This window comes from Varanus komodoensis, unplaced genomic scaffold (assembly GCF_004798865.1).
Source record: "Varanus komodoensis strain SLA01 unplaced genomic scaffold, ASM479886v1 scaffold15, whole genome shotgun sequence".
Lineage (NCBI taxonomy): Eukaryota > Metazoa > Chordata > Lepidosauria > Squamata > Varanidae > Varanus > Varanus komodoensis.
This window is the reverse complement of record NW_025335440.1, coordinates 15,490,505-15,511,211: the sequence shown is the minus strand read 5'-3', so window position 1 is coordinate 15,511,211 and position 20,707 is coordinate 15,490,505. Positions and strand designations below refer to the sequence as shown.

Genomic DNA, 20,707 nt, shown 5'->3' with positions numbered 1-20,707 from the left:
CCACGGAGGCAGCTCCTTTTGAATGGCTTAAAGAGGCACCACATTACTGGTCAGTTTATTATTACCGTATTTTATGCCAGAACACCTTAGCCATGTATTATGCACCTTGATGAGGAGATGGGGGTGGATTTGCTGCTCTGCATCTTGGGGGCAGCCTTATTTGTTATGGCCACTGAGCAACCATCGTTCACTAAGAGTAGTGATTGCAGGTTTCTAAGTAGGGCTGGAAACTCAAATACTCTGGCCACCTAATGAGAAGGAATGACTCTCTGGAGAAGACCCTGATGCTGGGAACGATTGACGGCAAAAGAAGATGGAGACAGCAGAGGATGAGGTGGCTAGATGGAGTCACTGGGGTGGGGGTGGGCTTGGGTGGACTCCGAGGGATGGTGGAGCACAGGAGAGCCTGGAGGAATGTTGTCCATGGGGTCATGATGGGTCGGGCGTGACTTTGTGACTAACAACTACAAAGTAGGGCCATGAACACTTGGCACCAATGATGTAGAGACAACCGTAGGATTCCATGGGCCTCTGGATACATTTCAAAGACCCATGGTTGGACCTTAATAGCCCCAGCTAGATTCTGCATCCTCTGGGATCCACACCAAGAAATCACAGCAATGTTCTCCACACATCATGGGAAAAGAGCAAGGCCACCAGCCCAAATCCTTCTGGCCGAGTCTGTTGCTTGACTCAGTATGCCAAGGATAAGCATGCAATACTTTCAGCCACATCTGTGTGCTACAGCTTTTCAGAAGCCCTAGGTGTGCAGAAGAGGTGAACAGGCTGCAGGGGTGTGGGTGCAAGCCCTGTCACTGTCCCCACCCAGGTAGCCCCTGGACATGACGCAGTGACAAGGAAGATGTGACGGAGGCCTCCTGAAATGTTGCCGTTGCTTTTAATGAGTGAGAGCTTCTTCTTGCATTGCCTGGAGGGTGAGTAGACACCTCCTTGCTCATATTAGAAGCAGATAAAAACAGGCTCCTGGTCATTGTGTTTTCAGTGAACAGAATCAAAGCTCCCATCAGACCAACCAGTTCAACAGAAGTTGGCCGGGAACTGAGTGGGTGGGGAGGGAAATATTAGGTGTGAAGCTTGCATACCTGTGTCCACCCCATCATATGATCAGGCTGAATGGTTGCTTAGGGTGTCGTCATTGTTGTTCTTACTATTATTACATTACTTGTGCACCTTGCTAAGAACCTCAGGTGGCTCATAAGGTTCTCTTCCTCTCCATTTTATCCTTACAACAACAACCCTGGGAAGTAGGTTAGGCTGAGAGGCAGTGCTTGGCCCAAAGTTGCCCAGTGACCCTCATAGCAAACTGGAGACTTAAAAGCGTCATGCTGTCTTCATGCTGGAGCCCCAGTGGGCGTGAGGTAAATAAAAGATGAAAATTTATTTATTTAGAAAGCTTCTATGCCGCCCCATTCACCAAAGCCTCGGGGCGGCTTACAACAATAAATAACATAATAACAATATAACAATATAAAAACAATATAATTGGAGACGTCCTGGCCAAAAGATATAAAATCAATAAATAATATTAACAATTAAAATGACGTTTAAATAAAAAGGTCTTTGCCTGACGCCAAAAAACAAATAACGATGGTGCCAGGCGGACCTCTCTGGGGAGCGCATTCCATAGACTGGGTGCCACTGCAGAGAAAGCCCTCCTCCGGGTACTCACCCTCCTAATATCCTTCAGGAGGGTTCCTGGAGAAGGGCCTCTCCCGCTGATCTCAAGGGGCGGGCGGGCACATATGGACATTGGCGCTCCTTTAGGTAACCAGGACCCAAGCCATTAATGGCTTTATAGGTGATAACCAACACCTTGAATTGGGCCCGAACTTCAATGGGGAGCCAGTGAAGCTGACGGAGAACTGGAGTCATGTGAACATAACGCCCAGTCCCTGTCAGCAACCTGGCAGCTCTATTGAATATGAAAAAGATGTTGCTTTTAGATGTGGATACACAGTAAGGTCTGTTCTGGTCCCAATGTATCGGTTTCATGTGAATGTCATCTAGTCTCCAGGGAAGGCAACTCTGAGGAAGGAACGTGCATCAAGAAACTGACCAGGGCCGGCCCTAGCAGGAGGGAACTTGAACCAGCGGCCTCAGGCAGCAATTTTCGAGGGTCATAAATAGGTAGTCCATGGTATTGTTGGCGATTTAGCTTGTTGTTAATGTATTTCTACTTCTATGGTGACATTTCTGGCATTTTCTGCCACATGGGCACCTTCTGCTGCTCTGCTTCAAACAGCAAATGACCTTGGCCAGACTTATAAAACCAAGCAGTAAGCAGCTTGCCAAGTTCTCAGTCAGCCATCATCCTTGCCTGGAGAATCACCACTTAGACAGTACTGCTTCGAATTGTGCACCAAGAAGTTTGGGACTGGGCTCAGTAGAAGTGGTTCCTACACTTCTGCAGCAATGTACGAGCTGAGCTAGTCCTTTCCATAGCTATAGTCTTGAGTCTCCTCTTCATACCCCACCCAATGTCACCCTTTGTCAGTTCTGGGACTATCGCCCTTAAGGATGTGCTGTGGAGTAGGACGGTTTTGCTCCCCAGCTCAATATTCTTGCTGAAGGCTAAGTGGATAGTATTTGTCCATGCTCCATGTCTGGCTGATTGCCTCATTTGTGATTTGGAAGTTTAGTAACTCTGGAAGGGAAGGGTAACTGCAGCATGTGGCATGAATCTCTCACTTGTATTGTCTGGAGCTCTCAGCTAAACCAGCCTCTGCCCTCCAGATGTTTGGCCTCAACTCCTGTCATCCCCAGCCAGTATGACCAATGGTCGGGAATGGCGGCAACTGGAGTATGGAACATCTGAAGAGCACTGGGTTCAGGGAAAGCTGTGCCTGATCATCTCACAATGCACCTTCTCGATCTGTGACCTTGTGTGGCTTGGATTGTGAGTGTTCAGGACTTGGAAATGATGAAGCTGCAGGAATCGTGCAACACAAATCTCCACAGCAATGGTTTATCCACAGTAACCTCAGGCTTGTTGTGCCAGTGCTTAAGCTTTGCAAGTGGAGTGTTGCAGGGCATGTCTTCTTGCTGGTGTTGCTGCAAAGAGTTGCTACTGTTGGGCAGAGATGCTGGTGTTAATATTGAGGAAGGCAGTACAAGTAATTTGACTGGCTGATGATGACAGATGGGTCGATGGATTCTAATGGGGGTTGGCCGTGCTTGTTTCTTCCTCTCAGCAGCCCTTGGTACAGCTTGAAATCTGTTTGGTGCCTATCAGTCTAATTTAATTAACCCTGCTTTCCCCAGCACCTGTATTCATCTTAAAACTGTTACATACAATGGAATGTGGGTCTCCAACGTCACACCTCCACCTTTGTCATTTTGCTTAACATCCAGCTTGAAGAAGAGTCCTGGAGAACTCAAAAGCTTGCCTCCCACTTTATGATATTTTACTTAGTCCAAATAGAATATTATTCAATTATGGCTTTAAAATGTGAATTCTACACTCAGAAAGTGACCCTGTGCCCCCTAGACATTGTTTGGGGGTGGTGGTGTCTTAAGTTCCTTTGGATTTCTAAATCCAAGGCTGGACACAGTGCTACAGACTCAGAGATTAGTGTCTTCACTCTGTCCCCATCCACCAGCTGCCTCTCCAAGATTGGAAACTCGACCTCAGAGAGGTAAAGGAGGCATTCCAGTGGACTGGGAAGAGAAGAGACTGCAGAAGTCAAGGGTTAAGTTATTTTGTGTCCTCTGTAGCCTCCTACCTGCCTCCTCCAAAGCAGCCTAGTTGGATCACCTCCACTGCTTCTCCCATTCTGTATAGATGCTCCAAGTTCAGGGGCTTACAAGCATCAAGGGAGCAACCCATGGCAGTGACCCCTAGTTGCCAAATCCATACAGTATAATACTGAAAGATCATGAAAAGAGTTCAGGTTTTCAAGATCTCCAGAACTCTTCCTCAGACAAGATGTTACAAAAAGCAGGGGGAAATAAGACTGACTCAGTATGATAGTCTCATAGTCTTAAGGTGATATGGAGAAGGAGGTTTTGCAGAGATTGGGAGATGACTGGGAAGGAGGTTTTGCAGAGAGACTGGGTTCTGCTGGAGGATGTGATGGTTTGGGAGGTTTTTGCCCCCTGGACCCACTAGGAACAGGAAAGTATCAGACCATCATTGAGTCTCTGTCTCCAAGGTACCATACCAAAGCAATAAAACAAGTCTTCATTTTTATCATATCAAAGCAACAATAGTTACTTGATTTACTAATATAAATAAAACAATAAATCATTTTATTTAAAGTAAATCATAGCTGATCTTTCCTAAGCAACGATCATGCATAACCCTGATAAATTAAAATTTCAAATTCAGGAAGCATTAAGCCCTGCTGTATTCTAAAGTGACATCAAGTGAATAAATTCTTTCCAGGTGCTGCTTGATATGCGTCTGGCAAAAAGAACCGGGAAGCAGCTGTTCCCTAACAAGTAGCCTTCTTTTCCCTTGGACATCTTGCTAACAAGCATCTGTCGGCTGACTGTGTACATAAGCAGGAGCTGGATCACCCTGGCACAAAAATCGTACCTGTGAAAGTCACATTGCGAGAAACCAGTACAGGGATTCTCAGCACCTCAATACAGAGAAAATCAACCCAACTTCCCCAAAAACAGGGCCTTTGTTGTGCTTGCTCCAAGAAGATTGGGATGATGTATAAAAAGAGAGGGCAGGCTGTGGGTCAAATGGTATTATATAAACTACTATATTAAAGGTATTGTAGCTGTTTTGCTAAGAAAAATTCACCTCCTTTTATTTAGAAAGTGGCTGCATGGGGTGCTTTGGTCCCCAGTCTGAACCACATGGCATTAAGCTACAAACTGTTTTGACTTCTCACCAGACCATCAACCTGTGTAATGGTTTAATCTAAGCGTCACCAGGGTATGAGATCCCTTTAGTCTCTCACCACATGCTCTCATGGATCAAATGCAATACCTTCTCTGTCACATCATCAGACTGAGACTGTGCACCAGAAAATGAACTGACTCATGTTCTGCTGAGGAAGGGACTGGATATGTGAGGAAATCCTCCGATAGCCTCTTCCCAGCAGATGCAGCACTGATGACGATCCTACACATGCTAGAAAAGGACCCGGAATCAGTTCAGGCATGCATAGTCCTTGCAAATGTACTCGGGATGACTTGTCTGCGGCATTATGAATCATCCCTGCAGATGGAAAATTTTGTTTTGATGCCAGCTTGGGTCTGAGCCTTTCCAATTGGTGGTTCACACAACGGGCTGAGAAGTGGTGTATGGTCAAGTGTGCAGGGACTGCATTATGTGCCTAGATGTGTGAACCAGACCACAGAAGGTCAGCCAGAGATATACACTGTGTACTTTTTGTTGGCCGTAGTGGTTTTGGGACTGTTCCATTCATGATGGTTAAAACCTGCCCCGGTGAATCAGAGGAGCCGGAGTCATGTTTGCCCCCTCGTTCCTGTCCCCGCCACACAGGCACAATCAAGCCGAAATGCAGCTCAACAAGGTGTCAGAAACAATTGAGTGGACTAAAATTAGTCACTTGGCATATCCAAGGGTCATGGAAGGTTAAAGTTGATTACCTAACATATCAAGCAACTGAGTGACACTTTGTAGATGGTTCTTATTATGACTATGTCAATAGAAGATGTTAGAGATGGTTTTGAACCGTGACAGTAAGCCGCCTATTGACCAGCTGGTCTCTCTAACTATCTATTACTATTGATTTGTCATTTATTAAATGCAAGTGGAAATGATTTTCATAAGAAGACTTTCATCAGAGACAGAGAACCTCAACATGGGCACTTCTATTGCTCCTCCTGGACTTTGAACAGAGCCCAGTGGGTCAGGGGACAATGCCTTCCCTGACACTCTTGAGAGTTAATAAAGAAGGTTTGGAGGCTATCAGCCTGCCAGGTTGACCAGGTTTTCCCTGCCAGTCAGTGTAGGTGAGCAAACCTGGTGTCCTTGAACTACAACTTCCATTAACCCAAGGCAACATGGCCAACAATCTGGGTTGATGGAAATTGTAGTCCAAAGTATCTGGAGGGTACAAGGTTGAGGAAATCTACTGTAGATGTGACCAACCTAAATGGCCAATGGTCTGATTCAGTATATGTCCCTAATGCAATCAGAGGGTCACATTTGCTGTGTAAGTTTCATGTGACACCAGCAACACACTCTGGGCAATGAGCAGAATGCATCTGGTGATGTGGCAGAATGGAGTCTGACTGGTTGAGGCCCCATGATTGTGGTACATGTTCAGTAACAGAGATGCAACTGCTGTGGGGGCAGGAGGCAGGATGCAAGCAGTTTACTAAACAAGCTGTAAGCATTTACAATGTGCTGTACACATTGCAACCCTTTCTGAGTTCCAGAAATAGGGCCAGAAAGAAATATGGGCCAGGAATTGCAAACAGGAGTGTTGGCACCATGTCCACACACACTCATCCAAATTCTGTACCAAGGAAATCCTTGTTCCACACTCTGTATAAAGTAAAGATGTTCTAGCAGTCATGTACTCTGGAATCCCAGATTTCTCTGCCACGTATACATTATTCACATCAAGCACAATGTGTTTTACTTGGAATTTAATTTAATCTGCTTCTGAGAGCCTCAGGAGGGAAAGGGGCTGCTCTGACCCTTCCAATCCTGGGAGGTTTCTCTCCATTCACTGCTGCACTATTATAGCTAGGAGCTGTCCATCAGGAAAAGAACAGCAAGAGAGGGTCATGGGAGGGAAGGCATGCTCACTACGCAAGGCAGCTGTCCAGCCAAGAAATCCAACAAGTGGCAACGGAGCTGTCTTCCACCCTGGAAGGGGTACAGCACTGTCCTGCCCCTTCCTGGAGCATCAGGAGTGCCCTGGTCCAGGCCATTCATCTTCCTGCGCAGAGCAAAGAAATACACCTCTTGCTGCCAGGTGTGTACTCCATCTTCTGCTCTTGGCTTCTGCTTCAGCTCATCTCCGCTTCTGTTTCTGTAGTCCTGGGGAAGAGGGTGGAGATTCCAGTCCTGGAGAGAGCTCATTCAGGGGCATTGCTCCCTTAACCACACCTTCAATCCAAGAAATGTATCTTCTGGAGTTCCTCTGAATTGTTCTTCAGGCTATGCTGCCTCCCCCGATCCCAGTATGTGCTGCGGCCAGTGTTGAGGTATTCCTCCAGTGAGATGTTGTCTGACTCTGCATCCCATCACCAGCCAGTCCTGGCAGAAGCAAAGAACTAAGCAAAGCAACGCAGCGCCTACTCCTGGTTGCATTTCGGAGAATTCACCAGGCATTGCTGACAAGTTCTCAACCTAGGTTGAAAAGGGTTCAATTTCCCAGGGCGTATTAAGTCCTGGGCAGCCTAAATGCTCACTCTAATCCCCTCCCATTCCAAATAACCCTTCAGTGAGGCATAAGCGCTTGGGAAAACTAATCTTAGCACTTCTCCCCCCCCCCCCCCCCCGCCACATGAGAAGACATGACATCACTCACTCTTGGAGAGAGGAAGGTGGGGGTGAGCTGATGTGGCTTCAGGAGCCTGGAAGAGGCTTTGTATCTTCCTGCTACAGAGAAGTTGAAGGAAAAAGCAACACAAAATTGGATTCAGGAAATCCAATTGGAGCAGGGAGGGAGCCATTCACTGGTTTGTGATAGAAGGATCTTAACAGCGATTGTGTGGTACTTCAGTCTTTTCTGGTGGAGTTGCTGTAACAGGGATCTAAGCATCAAGCTACACATATTGTTATGAGCAATGTGATGTGATTAAGACCCTAGCTTGTTTATTCCCTTCCTTCCTTCCTTCCTTCCTTCCTTCCCTCCCTCCCTCCCTCCCTCCCTCCCTCCCTGCATGGTATTTATATAGATTTCCCAATATCACTATTCTCTGGATAACTTGCAAAGCATAAAAATAGACAATAACCAAAAAACAACAAATTGCAGCATTGTTGTTGTTAGTCGCGAAGTCGTGTCCGACCCATCACAACCCCATGGACAACATTCCTCCAGGCCTTCCTGTCCTCCACCATCCCCGGGAGTCCACTCAAGCTCATGCCAACTGCTTCAGTGACTCCATCCAGCCACCTCATCCTCTGCCCTCCCCTTCTTCTTTTGCCATCTATTGTTCCCAGCATTAGACTTTTCAGAAAAAAGAAAAGCGAGGTATGCAAATCAATAAGAAAATCACAATTGGGTAATGGGGCAGATTGTTAATTTGAATGCAGAAATCCAGCTACAGAAGGCTTAACTTCTTTCCCCAGGTTGTTTTATTAATGCAAATGGTACCCTGCATCTGTGGCTAGTAGCTGCACAAGGGTGGATGGGGGAAATCCAAGCTGTAGAGCAAATGATCATAGGACAGGATTGATTTAGTTGAGGGAAAGAGCACCCCTACCACTTCCCCATCAAATTTGCACACGTGTGTGCATGCATGTGTCCTTACTCTTTCCAAAATTCCTTACTGAATGGGTTGAGAAGAATTGTTTTTCAATAGATGCTGCTTAACATTTTCAATACGTTAGTGTGTTCTAGAGCCCACTGCCATTATGTATTTAAAACCATGCATAAAATATCTAGTTTCTATCAAGAAATTTGTTCTATGTCTGTCTTCTTTTCTACAATATACAGTCATGTTTGCATATTCAGAAACTCCCTTTTCCTTTAGAGCTGTGTCCTATACCTATATAGGGACTTCAGTGGTACTTCACAAAAAAGTAGCTTTAATGGCTGTTTTACAAGATCTCTCTGAAAAGGGCCTCAGATGACAATCTTAGGGTCCAGGTAGGCACATATGGGAAAAACAGTTCCTTCAGATAGAAGCTTGCAAAGCCATTCTTGGATCTAATGAGCCCCCCTGTGGCTGGTTACCCCTTCTCAACCATACCTCTTCTGCCTGCAGGAGGTGCAGGTTAGTGGTAGGAATGTGGAGAATCCCTGTTTCAATTTGGACCAGAATTCAGCTAACTTTGGGCTGCCTTGGAAACACCCATTTTGAACTGCCAAAAGTTTATCCTCTGAACCCCCTGCACTGATCCATCCCTATTTCATCCAAGGATGGATGCCACCTTATAGGAGCTATTCCTGTTAAATAAGAATAGAGAAAATGAAACAAGTTTCATCAGGTCATTTGACCAGAGTCTTCCATGTAGTGGATTTCTCTGTTCAGCTCAGTTCTGCTAAACAAAATACTGGCAAAGGAATATTGAGAGGTCAAAAAGCAGGCATATGCTTTTCTTCCATTGCATAATGGAGAGGTCGCTTGTGCATGCAGAACTGGCTGCTGACCAACAAAGTGCAGAGTGATGAATGCCTTCGCACTAACGGAGACTAACACACACAACAATTCCACTCCAAATCGGAAACTCCAAATCCTCATTATCCACCTAAGTTTCTTCTTCAAGATAAATGAGATGCCAGTGAGACGCCGCACACACTAACCCTTCAAGGTTAGTTTAACTAAATAGGTTATTTAAATGCAGCAAGAAGATGTTTTTTAATGTTTGGGGGTTGCTTTCTCGTTTTTATCATCTGGTCTCCAGGACAGATTGACCTTGTGACCTCTTCTTCAGCTAAAACGCATCATGGCTCTAGCATTTCTGGGCTGTTTCCTTTTTCCCTTCTAAATCTAACCAATACTCCTGAATGTGGCCTGGAATGGATGGCTTCCTTACAAATCAATTAAGCTTTGTGCATAATATAATTGAGGTGTAAAGGAGATGGAGGGACAATTTTTACTTTTAGAACCTAACAGAGAACAAGAGTGGCGAAACCCAAATTAATATTTCCGAAGATGCACGATGGAGAAATTGTTGACAATGGGGGGAAGATGAGGATGCCGAAGTGGGGTGCCCCTGCTAATTTTTCATAGATAACCCAATTCAAAGTTTGCGTCTTGACCTTTAAAAGCCAAAATGAGGTGAGATCACAGGATCTAAATTACCCCTTGAGCCTTCTTACTTAGGAAAACTTGTGAAAGAGGCTTTTCCTGTGAGCTTTCCGTCATGGTCTGTGGTTCTTTGAGGTTCACAGGGGAAGGAGATTAAAGCAAGGAGAAAGGAGGACCTTCGTAGCTCCAAGTGGGCCCTGCTGGCTGGGCCTCTTTTATTTATTTTGTTGATTTAAAATATTTCTTGGCTGCCTTTCAGGGCTTGCAACCATAAAATACAGAAAAAGTACCAATGCAATATTAAACAACGATAAAAACTACGTCAGCAGCAAGCATCCTGTGAAAGATCTGTCAGCAAATGCCAGCTGAAAATAAAGTTTACCATAGACAGCTGCAGCCAAAGCCAATCCAATGCAGCATAAAGAGGGGAAGGCCAGAGTAAGATGTGTTCTAAGGGCCTGCACTCTGGACCCTGGTGGACTCCCAATGGCCACTGAGTCCAGAGGTGTGGGACTACTGAAGGAAAGGCCCTTCCTCAGGGGTCACCCATCAGAGGTGAACAAACAAGAAAGGTTTCTCTTTTTCATATGGGGCTGCAGCTGGCTTACCAGCCTAAGCTTGGAAAATGCCCTCTGACACATGGGCTTCCCCACTTAGCACATACACCAGAAGGTCTCCTGGACTATCTTTTAGGGGAAATGCAAGCCCATCTAAAACCAGTTGTAATTCTCCACCCAGAACAATTGTTCCCCCAGCCAGTGGTACCTCCATCTTGTTGCAATTTGTTTCCCCTTACCCACTCCGAAACAGCTTCCAGACCCTAGTTCATGAGTTTGACAACCTCCCTGGGATAGATAGGTGGAAATATATCCATCTTACTTCAGCACAAACCTCTTGAGGATTTCCCCCAATGGTTTCATGCACACATTAAGAAACTTGGGGAACAGGATGGAATTTTGCAGGCTCATGGCCGTTAAGTGGAAGAAGAGTCCTCCAGCATCACCATCTGAGACAATTCCTCCAGGAAGGACCAGAAACACTTTACAAGTGTCCCTCCCAAGCCCAACTCAGAGAAACAAGAAAGAAACAATTTCTCTGTCCCTCAAGAAGACACTTGTCTTCTTGGAGGGCCAGATAACCAGCCCAGCTCTGGCAGATTTTACAAGCCAGGAAGGACAAGGATTTAATCAGCAAGAATCCTCTCCTTATGCAACAGTAGAAATATGTTGTCTTAGCAGGGAGCTGAAGCCAACTAAAACCAACCAAAGGAGACCTGTAGTATGGTCAGCTTCTGAAGCAGAAGTTCTGCCAGAAGCTCATGCTCTGATCCAAAGGCTGATGGAAGGACTGTGTCCCTTGAGTAGGAGGGTCATGAATACGGCACTTGCTGCCTTACCCCTGAGATGGTAGCCTGCACCTTCTCCTCACACTGGAAGGTCTGAAGGCTGGCAGTCTAACACTGACAACAACCAAGCTGCATTTGGCTGGGGTGTGAGGGAAGGCCTTCTTGATGTCCTCGCTCAGCTCTTGGAGCTCTCTCACTAGGCAAGCTCATTTTCCCCCACCCTCAATAACCTTCCATTATCATCACCCCTGGAAAACTTATTTTATCCTGCAAGCATTTTGCCATAAGTCTGTTGGTGGCTGTTAATTCACTGGTTAATTCCTCTGAAATGTGTTCTGCCCTCTTTTATCTCTTGTTCTTGTTGTTTATTCCTTTAATTGCACTGTAAGCTACGTTGGGCATCTTTGATTGAAAGGTGGATTAGCAATATTTTAAAATAAATAAATAGCCCAGGCAGGAAGGTGGAGTGTTGTGGCAGGCGGCAGAAACAGACTTATCAGGCCCCTGGTGGGCAGCAATATGAGTCAAGCTGTTTGAGCAAAGCAAAGTGATTCAGCGCAGATCCGTGTATTTGTCGGCACTCCTCGGCAGCCGTGAATTGATCATGGGCTCTATTTGACAACTGGCATTAATGGCACATGGCATGTCATATAATACGAGTTCCTTGCAGCCCTTGGTGTGCTTCTTATAATGTATTTGTCCCCACCTTTTAATGGCTTTGCACAGATAGCATCTGCTTTTATAACCCAATGTAGTGATTTCCAACTGTTGGATTCACACTGTAGCACAACGAGGGGGCTGAGAGTGTCAGAGAAGCTAGGAACTCCTGGCCACCAGGAGGCCAGGCTCTCTCACTAGGCCAGTCTCCTGGCAGTGCCATCCAATGGTCAAAGCAGAGGCACCAGACTAAGATGCCTCCACCCTCTTCAGGGCACCAGTCACAGCAGCAGAAGAGAATGGACATCTCCAGCGGTGATGGGCACTGGCCAACTTATGAAGCAATTTTCACTCATTTTCCAGCAGGAGTCGCTTGTGCTCCAGGCAGAAATTCCAAGGCCACCTGGGGGCCTTTCCTGAAATATGCAGGGCAGGGGGCTCCTTCCCACAAAAAGCCTTTCCTATCCACTCTGTCCAAGCAAGACTTCATCAATCCATCCACAGACAGGCAGATTCTGACAGGTTCTCTGGGGCCTTGGCTTGGAGTGACTCCCCATCACGGCCAGGCTGCTGTGCTCGGTGCCGCCAAGCATCCTGGCCCACACCTGTGTGGCTCCCTCTCTCACACACACCCTGGGCAGGTCCACTTCCACCTCAGTAGACACAATCTGGGTACACGATAATTTCAGTCCCTGCCTGTCATCTGCAGCACATCATACGTGGGCACCTTTTTATGGTGATCCGTGCAGTTCCACTGGAATATTTGTTTCGATTGCCATCTCGCATTATCTTTAGCACACTGAAAAAGACCCCCAGAAAATAAAGCCATTTGCCCCTTTCCAGAAAATAAAAATAGCTTGGCAGACTAGGTGAAGCATTCATTCCACAAACAGGGTGCCATAACCAAAAAGACCCTGCTTTAAACACTAGCTTTGCTTAGTAATACAAAGCCATACTACTAATCCAAATACACATGCTGGCATCTGCAAAAACTGTCTTCACCTGAAAGCAGGTCAAAAATATTCCCCTCCTTTCATTCTTCCCACCCATCCTAGCCACATTTCCTCAGCAGCAAACGCTTTTGTTTCCACAGGAATTGCTTCCACCTAAATGAGCTTTGGGTTTCAGACTTTCCTTCTTCTTTTCCAATTTCATTTGCTCGGTGACAACCTTGCTAAAAATCGAGCTGTTTCCTTCCCATGCGACTCATGGTTATTTATGAAGTCATTGTGGCATAGCGTTGCTCCAAATAATATTTCACTAACTTGAGTGGGGAGCACAGTACACATGCACACACGCCCGCGTGTGCACACACACAATACATTGCTCAGGCAAAAAATGAATGCACACACGTGTGTGCCTGGTAGATTATTATTTTACCTCAGCAGCATAAAAGATCACTCTTTTCTTTGATTAACATGATTAATTTTCCTGTCCTTAAGATTCACTGACTAGGAGCTTTGGAATGTAAAAGGAGCTAAGCAACAGCATATTTCTCAGCTCCATATGTTCTGAAGTTCACCTCCGGGGAATTTCCCTTAAGTAATATTGTCCTGTGTATGATTTACCGTCCATGAAGCTTCCTTTTCATGCCTCCAGTCTGCAAGCAGATAATCAGGGTATCACCACATGTAATTTCTACTTCTTCAAGAGTGGAAATAGGCCTTGTCGAAGTGTTTACGGTGCTTCTGGCCAAGTTTTCAGTCTCTTCAAAGCCCCAGACAAGAGCTGCAAAACCAGAAGATCTCCTATTCTGCTGATGTACATTTTCCATGGTTGGGACAACTGCTTATGGCTGGCCAGCCTTATCAGTATGCCCACCAACTCTTAAAGGGCCAGGCCGGCGTGAGGATGAGCGAAGGAGCGTTCCCGGGGCTTCAGTCTCAAGAGAAGCCTGTGTTACGTGTCCCACCTCCATCTGAGGTGCAGCCGGCAGGAGCGCGGGCCAGGGCCTCTTTTGTTTTGGAACCCATGTTCTGCAATATTTGCCTTCAGGAATTCATGTAGTTTCCTTGCTTGAGGTTTTTAGCAGCCCAGTAAGCACACCCTTTCTTATTTGTGACATGTATGGCTTGTGTTTTCCCCCAAAACATAAGATAGCACACAAGAACCTCTTTTCTTTCCTTGTTCCTTCACAACAACCTTGTGAAGTAGGCTATGCTAACGTCTGTGACTGGCCCAAAGTCACCCAATGGCTTTCATGGCTGAATGGGGTCTAGGAACCAGGTCTCCTGAGCCCCAGTCCACCTCCCTGACCCCTGCCCCGGACTGGCTGCCCTGCTTTCCTGATGCGTTTTACCAAGAGCTGTGCCAGTTGCCTGCTTTGCTATGGAAGGTGTCTTTGCTCTCCATTTACATTGCTTTTATTGACTTTAGGTGCCTGGAGAGCAGAGGGAAGATCCAAAAGGCAGGGCATATATTGTGTAATGGCATCCACTTAGCCCAGCTCTAGTGCCTTTTCGTCCCAAGGGGGCTTTGCGCCTGGATATTTTTCCTGTGCAAACTCCACTGAAATGAACGATGGATGATGGACAGAGCCCGACACGTGCAAGTTACCGCTGCACTGAATTTGTACCCAAATGCCGGCTCTTCATGCTAATTGTCCCTATTTGGCTGGCAAAAAAAAAAAAGGCAATCTGTCATTCTTGGAAAGCAGATCGCACACCCTTTGCCAATGTCTGCTGAATTTGGAAATGCTACATATTTCATTCTGTGCTCAGTGCAAGGTTATGTGACAACAGCAACAAAAAAAGACATACCAGTTTATGACATCTAAATGTGAAAATAAAATGTGATTTCTGGGGGATTGTGGGGAAATGTTTATTTTGAAGACAAGTGGTTTTCAGAATGTTGCTGGCAGGGAGCCATGCCAGACCGCATGCAAGGAACGGGCCGGCTTGGCTGGCTGGCTGGCTGGGCTCCCTTGTTACTCTACTATGGGCCCCTCATGCTCATCATATAAAATGAGTGCGTACTTTGCTTTCCACCATCAAAGCATTCCAGGCCACTGAAGAGCTGCCGGGTATGGAGCATAATTTCAGCTCTGGCCCTTCTCTGCTCAGTTCCCGTTTGTTGAAGCAGCAGAATGGAGACGGTCCTTCACTCTTTTCAGAGGCTAGGTTGAATCTCTGCCCCACAGCACTCCCACCAAAGTTCTCCTGGCACAAAAAAAGCGGCCAGGCAAAAAATGTGCCTTCATGGTAAGAGTAAATGAGAAGAAGAAGAAAGACCCTTCTTCCACCAAAGATAAATGTAGGCTGGTAACATATTTCAGCCTTTAGCGTAGTTTCCATTTATTATTCCAGAGTGTCTTTTCCTACATGGTTGCTCTTACAGGGCTTGGCTTCATTTCTCTTTGCTTTGCTTTGCTTTGCTTTTAGTGATGCAATGTAAATAATGCTCTTTTATTTTGGAAACGAGTTCTGTCTTTATTGCACTGTTCATTGCTCTGGGTGCTTTTTTAGGAAAGCAAAAGACAAAAATCATAAGAATGAGTGAACAATTGAAAAACACGTTAAGCTAGAACTGAAAATCCATATGGATTTTTCAGGCAAGAGCTGAGAGCAAAAAGCTAGTTATCCACTCCCGTGTGTGGCTCTTTCTTGAGAGAACCTTATGGATTTTTCGTTCTGACATAACGTTTTCAGGGTATTACCCCATAGGAAGAATTGCCAAGGTACTGCCCTGGAGGACAATGTTAATGGCTCACATGTACCCATGAGCAAGCTCCACTTTTTCTTTATTTCTTTGACTTACTATCTCTTAAAGCCATCTTAGCCTTTCTCCTCACCAGGTCTGATTATTGATTCACTGAAAAATGTATTAAAAATTAGCTCTACTCTTACAATGTTTTGGCCATACACTGAGATGAATTAAAGTGAAGAATGACAAGTGGTGAGTGGGTGTTTAAAACAGCAAGTTTCTAGATCTCATGTTGCCAATCATGAATTGGCCTTCAGCTAATGAGCCGCAACTTGCAAACATGCTGAGATCTTAGCTAAGATAAGCCGTGCCAGTGGCAAACAGACCATACCTCAGAGAGAAAGGGAGAAAAGGGGAGAGAGAGATGCAGATCATAAGCAAGCAGGTAGCAAAAATATTAAATGCATATATGTATGCATAAATGCATCTTTTAAACACCTGCCAAAAACACACTGGTTCACCAGGCTTTCCCTGGCCTGTAATCAAATTATCCATGCTGTTCCATTTTACCACTCTTGCACTGATCATCATCATCATCTTTTTAAAATTGAATTTTAATGTGATTTTAATATTTTCATAGAAACCTCTCAGGGATTTTTCTTATTTAGTGTTATTTAGTGTTATAGAAATAGTGCAAGTACATAATGGATAGGCTAGGCTAGGATAGGATAGGCTTTAAAGTGGCTTCTATGGGTGAAACGCCAGGGTCTGGCAAGAGGAAGCCCATGGGTCACAGGCATCCCAGCCCCTAGCCTTGTCTGGCAACCCCAGACAACACCCCCACCCACCCCCCGTATTTGTTGCTACTGAAAACATGCAGGGGGGAAATGCACTGGAAACAGGTCCTATGTCTCCTGTTCTGTGGTTCCTGGTTCATTATTCGAAAAACATTTTATCACTGCTTAATTCTGCTGCCCACTTCCTGCTGCAGGAATGAGTAGCAGCCCTTGAGAATATTCCGAGGGCATTTCCCCTGTTTTGGTGTTCTCATTAGGGTGGGTGGCTGGTCAGCGGCTTCGGCACCTTGATATTGTTGCTGCAACACCAGGGTTGTTGCTGGGGTGAGTCAGTGTGAGGAGGGCTTGTCAGAGTTGTGTGTGGCAGCCTCCACAATCCCAGGCAGATGTGTGATTGTGCACGCCTGTAACAAGACAAGAAAGTGATCAAGAGTCTTATTTGGGCAGCATTTAACACCAGAAAGGAGGAAATGCTTACACTTTGAGTACTCTGACATGTGTTAGCTATGCAAAGTGTCAAATATCAGCTGTCTAGACATGTGGTGGTCTGGTAAAAATCGCAATCTATTTTGGGGGGAGCGTTGACAGCTCTGCAAGAGATCACAGGTTACATAGCTCCTTTTCACCTCTCATCATATCAACAGGATATCCATAAGGCAGCATCCGAGTTAGCACTGAAGAACTCTTGTTAGATCTCTGACAACCACCAAAAAAGCAAAGAAAATCTGATGGAATGTAGTTTGAGAACCTAAAATAGAGCAATCATGAAACAGACTTTGGAATAATAAAGTTAATGGATTTGGTGTTGCAGAGGAAGGATCTTCATTTCCAAGGAAAGGGATCAGCTGGACTAGAAATTAACATGGAAGGAAAGGTTATCCTGGGTGGTAGAAGGGTGGGGGTAATGTGGAAATTGGTCAGGGGCAAGGATTTTATTACCCTGATAGCCACCTGTAGCTTTTTAGCGACTGATGTCAACTCATCTCTTTCACAAGAGGAGAAACACAAATCAGGAGTACCATTTTTTGCTTAGGGAAGTGATGGCAAACCTTTTAGAGAAAGGTGCCCAAACTGCAACTCAAACCCCACTTATTTATCGCAAAGTGCCAACACTGCAATAAAACCTGAAAACTGAGGTTTTAGTTTAGAAGAAACACCTCACAGCCATTCCAAGCAACTCTCTCTCTCTCTCTCTCTCTCTCTCTCTCTCTCTCTCTCTCTCTCTCTCTCTCTCCCCCCCCTTGGCAGTGCACTAATTGCCCATATGAAAGCTTGGACAAGTCGCAGCTAATGAGACGTGGCTCATGATGTCATCACCTGGTGCCACTACTCCTTTCTGAGCATGTGCATGGCCCCTATGTGTGCTGTGATCCAATGCTGGGCTGCTGGGGTGATGCTGGGATGACTTGAATCACATCCCGACAGAGAGGGCACTGTGTGCCCGCTGTGGCACAGGTGCCATAGGTTCACCACCACTGGCCTAAGCCTACCCTGGTGCATTCCCTTACCCTAATACAGGGAGAAAGTTCCACTGGAAAGAGGGCAATTTTGAAAAATCTACTTCCTTGAGTAGATTTTCTGCACAGTTCATCATTTCTACACATTCTAAACACATTCCATCCATCAAAATCATACCAGGACACCTCGTTTTTCCAACCCTAACCCTACCCTGGTGCACACCCCTAACCCTAATATAGGGCGAAAGTTCCATTGAAAAGAGGGGGTGATTTTGCAAAAGTCTTCCTTGAGTAGGTCTTTCTGCACAACTCAACATTTCTGCCCATTCTAAACACATTCCAGCCATCAAAATCATGCCGGGCCACCTCACTTTTCTAACCCTAACCCAGTGATGGTGAACCCTTTAGAGACCGAGTGCCCAAACTACAACCCCCTTATTTATTGCAAAGTGCCAACACTGCAATCAAACCTGAAAACTGAGGTTTTAGTTTCGAAAAAACAATTCTCAACCAGTCCAAGAAAATATATACATATCCTTGGCAGCACACTGACCAGCCATGCCAAAGCTCGGACGAGTCACAGCTAATGAGTCACGGCATGTGACCTCATTGCCTGGCACCACTTCTCCTTTCTGAGAACGCGCATGGCCCCTGTGTGTGCTGTTGTCTGATGCTCGGCTGCTGGGGTGACGCTGGGGCGACTTGGCTTGTGTGCCGGCAGAGAGGCCTCTGCGTGGCCACTGTGCCACGCGTGGCATAGGCTCTCCACTACGGGCATAGGGAATCATTCAGGCCTCGAGATCTAGTGAAATGGCTGCTATTAAGACAGGATGAGTGGTTTGGGGCCAGAGAAAGGACAGGTATGGTTCAGGAACCTGGGAAATTGCAGTGTTATGCATTGCGCATGTACAGATTGTATGCAACGCATTGTTGCACATGCAGACTCCAGAAGATGCTGGCAGTTAAATCTGTGCTCTCCAGATGTGGCAAATCCCTTTTCTCAAAGAAGGAGAAATTAATTATATGGAAGATAAGGGATAAGCACATGCAGGAAGAGACTGGGATCATGGCTAACCGTGCCCCCCACCATTAAGTGCCGACCCTTTTGCACCCCTTCCTCTGCTCCCACCTCTTTATCTGTTTGCAATATTCTTGGACTGGGTTGGTGTTTTGGGGGCTTGGGGGGCCGCTGTCTCCAAGCTGCCACCCTCCAGACATGATGCCCTATGTGGCCCCTGACCTCCAGCCACTCCCATCCAACCATTTCCCAACTCGCACAGTCTGGGCTGAAGAGACCACTCAGTCCTCTTCCTGCCCTTCTACTTCACACACACCCAAAGCCATTGAATGGAAATTGGCCCTGACTGTCCTCATGCAGCAATTCCTACACTCACTAAATGGTCGTGAACTGCCCAGAGAGCTTTGGCTACTGGGTGGTTTAGAAATTCCATGAATGAATGAATGAATGAATGAATGAATGAATGAATGAATGAAATAGCCTCGTGCCTCCAAGCAATCCCTGTTGTACCATGAGAAATGAACACGCTGACTATGTAAACTCTTCCAGAAAACTGAAATAGCCACTCGTGCTGGAGATGGCTGGGTTCTGCATGAAGCTCTGCAGAAATACAGCCGCCGGTCCTCCAGCGAGCTTCACCTGGGGATGAGGCATTCCCAGCATTCCCAGCCATGCCCACTCTGTGGCTGGAGCCTTTGGACTCGCCTGATCTGGGGAAGAAGCAAGATGACCCACGCTCAGCAGGGTTTGCCGCTTGTACCTCTGAATGTGTTGTTGCTTTGCAGTTGTCTCTTTCCAATTCAGAGGCCCAGGCAGGATTTCAACAAAATGCCCTGGTGCGAAGTGCTCAGATTTGTGGTTCCAAACACGTGTGTCCTTTCCAGGACACTCCTTTCCAGACACACGCGCCAGTTTTTCCATCCTCCCCTTCAGCATTCAGCCCTGTGTTCTGTGCCCTCCAAGCACGGCACCCCTGGGGACTATTGGAGGCTGCTCTTTCTCCTCCTTAGGGCTGCTTCCTTTGCCAGTTCAGATCTGCCAATGCCTTCCTCTTGTGCAGAGGGTACCATTTCGGCCCTGTAGCATTTGACACTGGGAATGAGGGTGGCAGGTGAGGAGGGGAGCAGAAGCAGCTGCCCCTCCTGTGCTCACAGCACTGTTATGATTGTAGTGAGTTGAGCATCCAAAACTGCCCATGTAGGATCAGCTGGGAAAGCATTTGTTGTTGTCGAAACATAATGTAGAAGCATCCCTGTGAAGCCCACAGTAAAATATTAGCTGTGTGCTTCACAACTGGAGTAATATGCAGGGCTTCCTAAAGATCCCCCCACCCAACCTGATCACGAAGTCCAGGGTCCAAAAAGACTCATTGCCCCCCTGGACTGGACCATAACCCCCTTCTTTCCATTGGACAATCTGGATTCACAAGCCACAGCGGAGATGGAGAAGCTCTGCAAAATCCGAAGATGTAGGGGCATATATTTACATAAGGATTTATTATCTCCAGCACATTTTCTTGAAATAAGAATTTGTATAATGACAATGAATTACAGGCAACAGCCACTCTCTAAAATTACCGCATAATACCAGCACACAAAAAAAGCTCTCACTCCATCTGGGGCGCCTTGTTTCCTTTTTTTCAAACCATGAGAAGAGGAAAGAATGCATTGAAATCATTTCAGCCTGAAAGCAGCAAACAAATTAAGTGTTTGCAGAGCTGGTGATAAGACTGTGAACGGCATACCTGTTGGGTTCAACAAATGCTGGCGAGAAGAATTCATTCTGTGTAGGCTCAGTGGCACACTTTCTCTTTATCACGATTGCACAGTTCCCAAAGCTGAAAGCGTTTTTTGATGAGCAGAGAGGTCTGTAATTACCGCAGAGCAGAATTGTGGTTCCCAATTTGCAGGCATCT

The 20,707-nt window shown here is 46.1% G+C and overlaps 1 long non-coding RNA gene across 1 annotated transcript in view; it reads right to left on the bottom strand.

Moving 5' to 3' along the window:
- Positions 1 to 18,016, bottom strand: part of LOC123020706 — a 151,416-nt gene extending 133,400 nt beyond the window's left edge. The window contains exon 1 of the long non-coding RNA XR_006414191.1: positions 17,975 to 18,016. This is a non-coding gene — a long non-coding RNA (uncharacterized LOC123020706). The remainder of the gene's footprint in view (positions 1 to 17,974) is intronic.
- Positions 18,017 to 20,707: the final 2,691 nt, after the last annotated feature.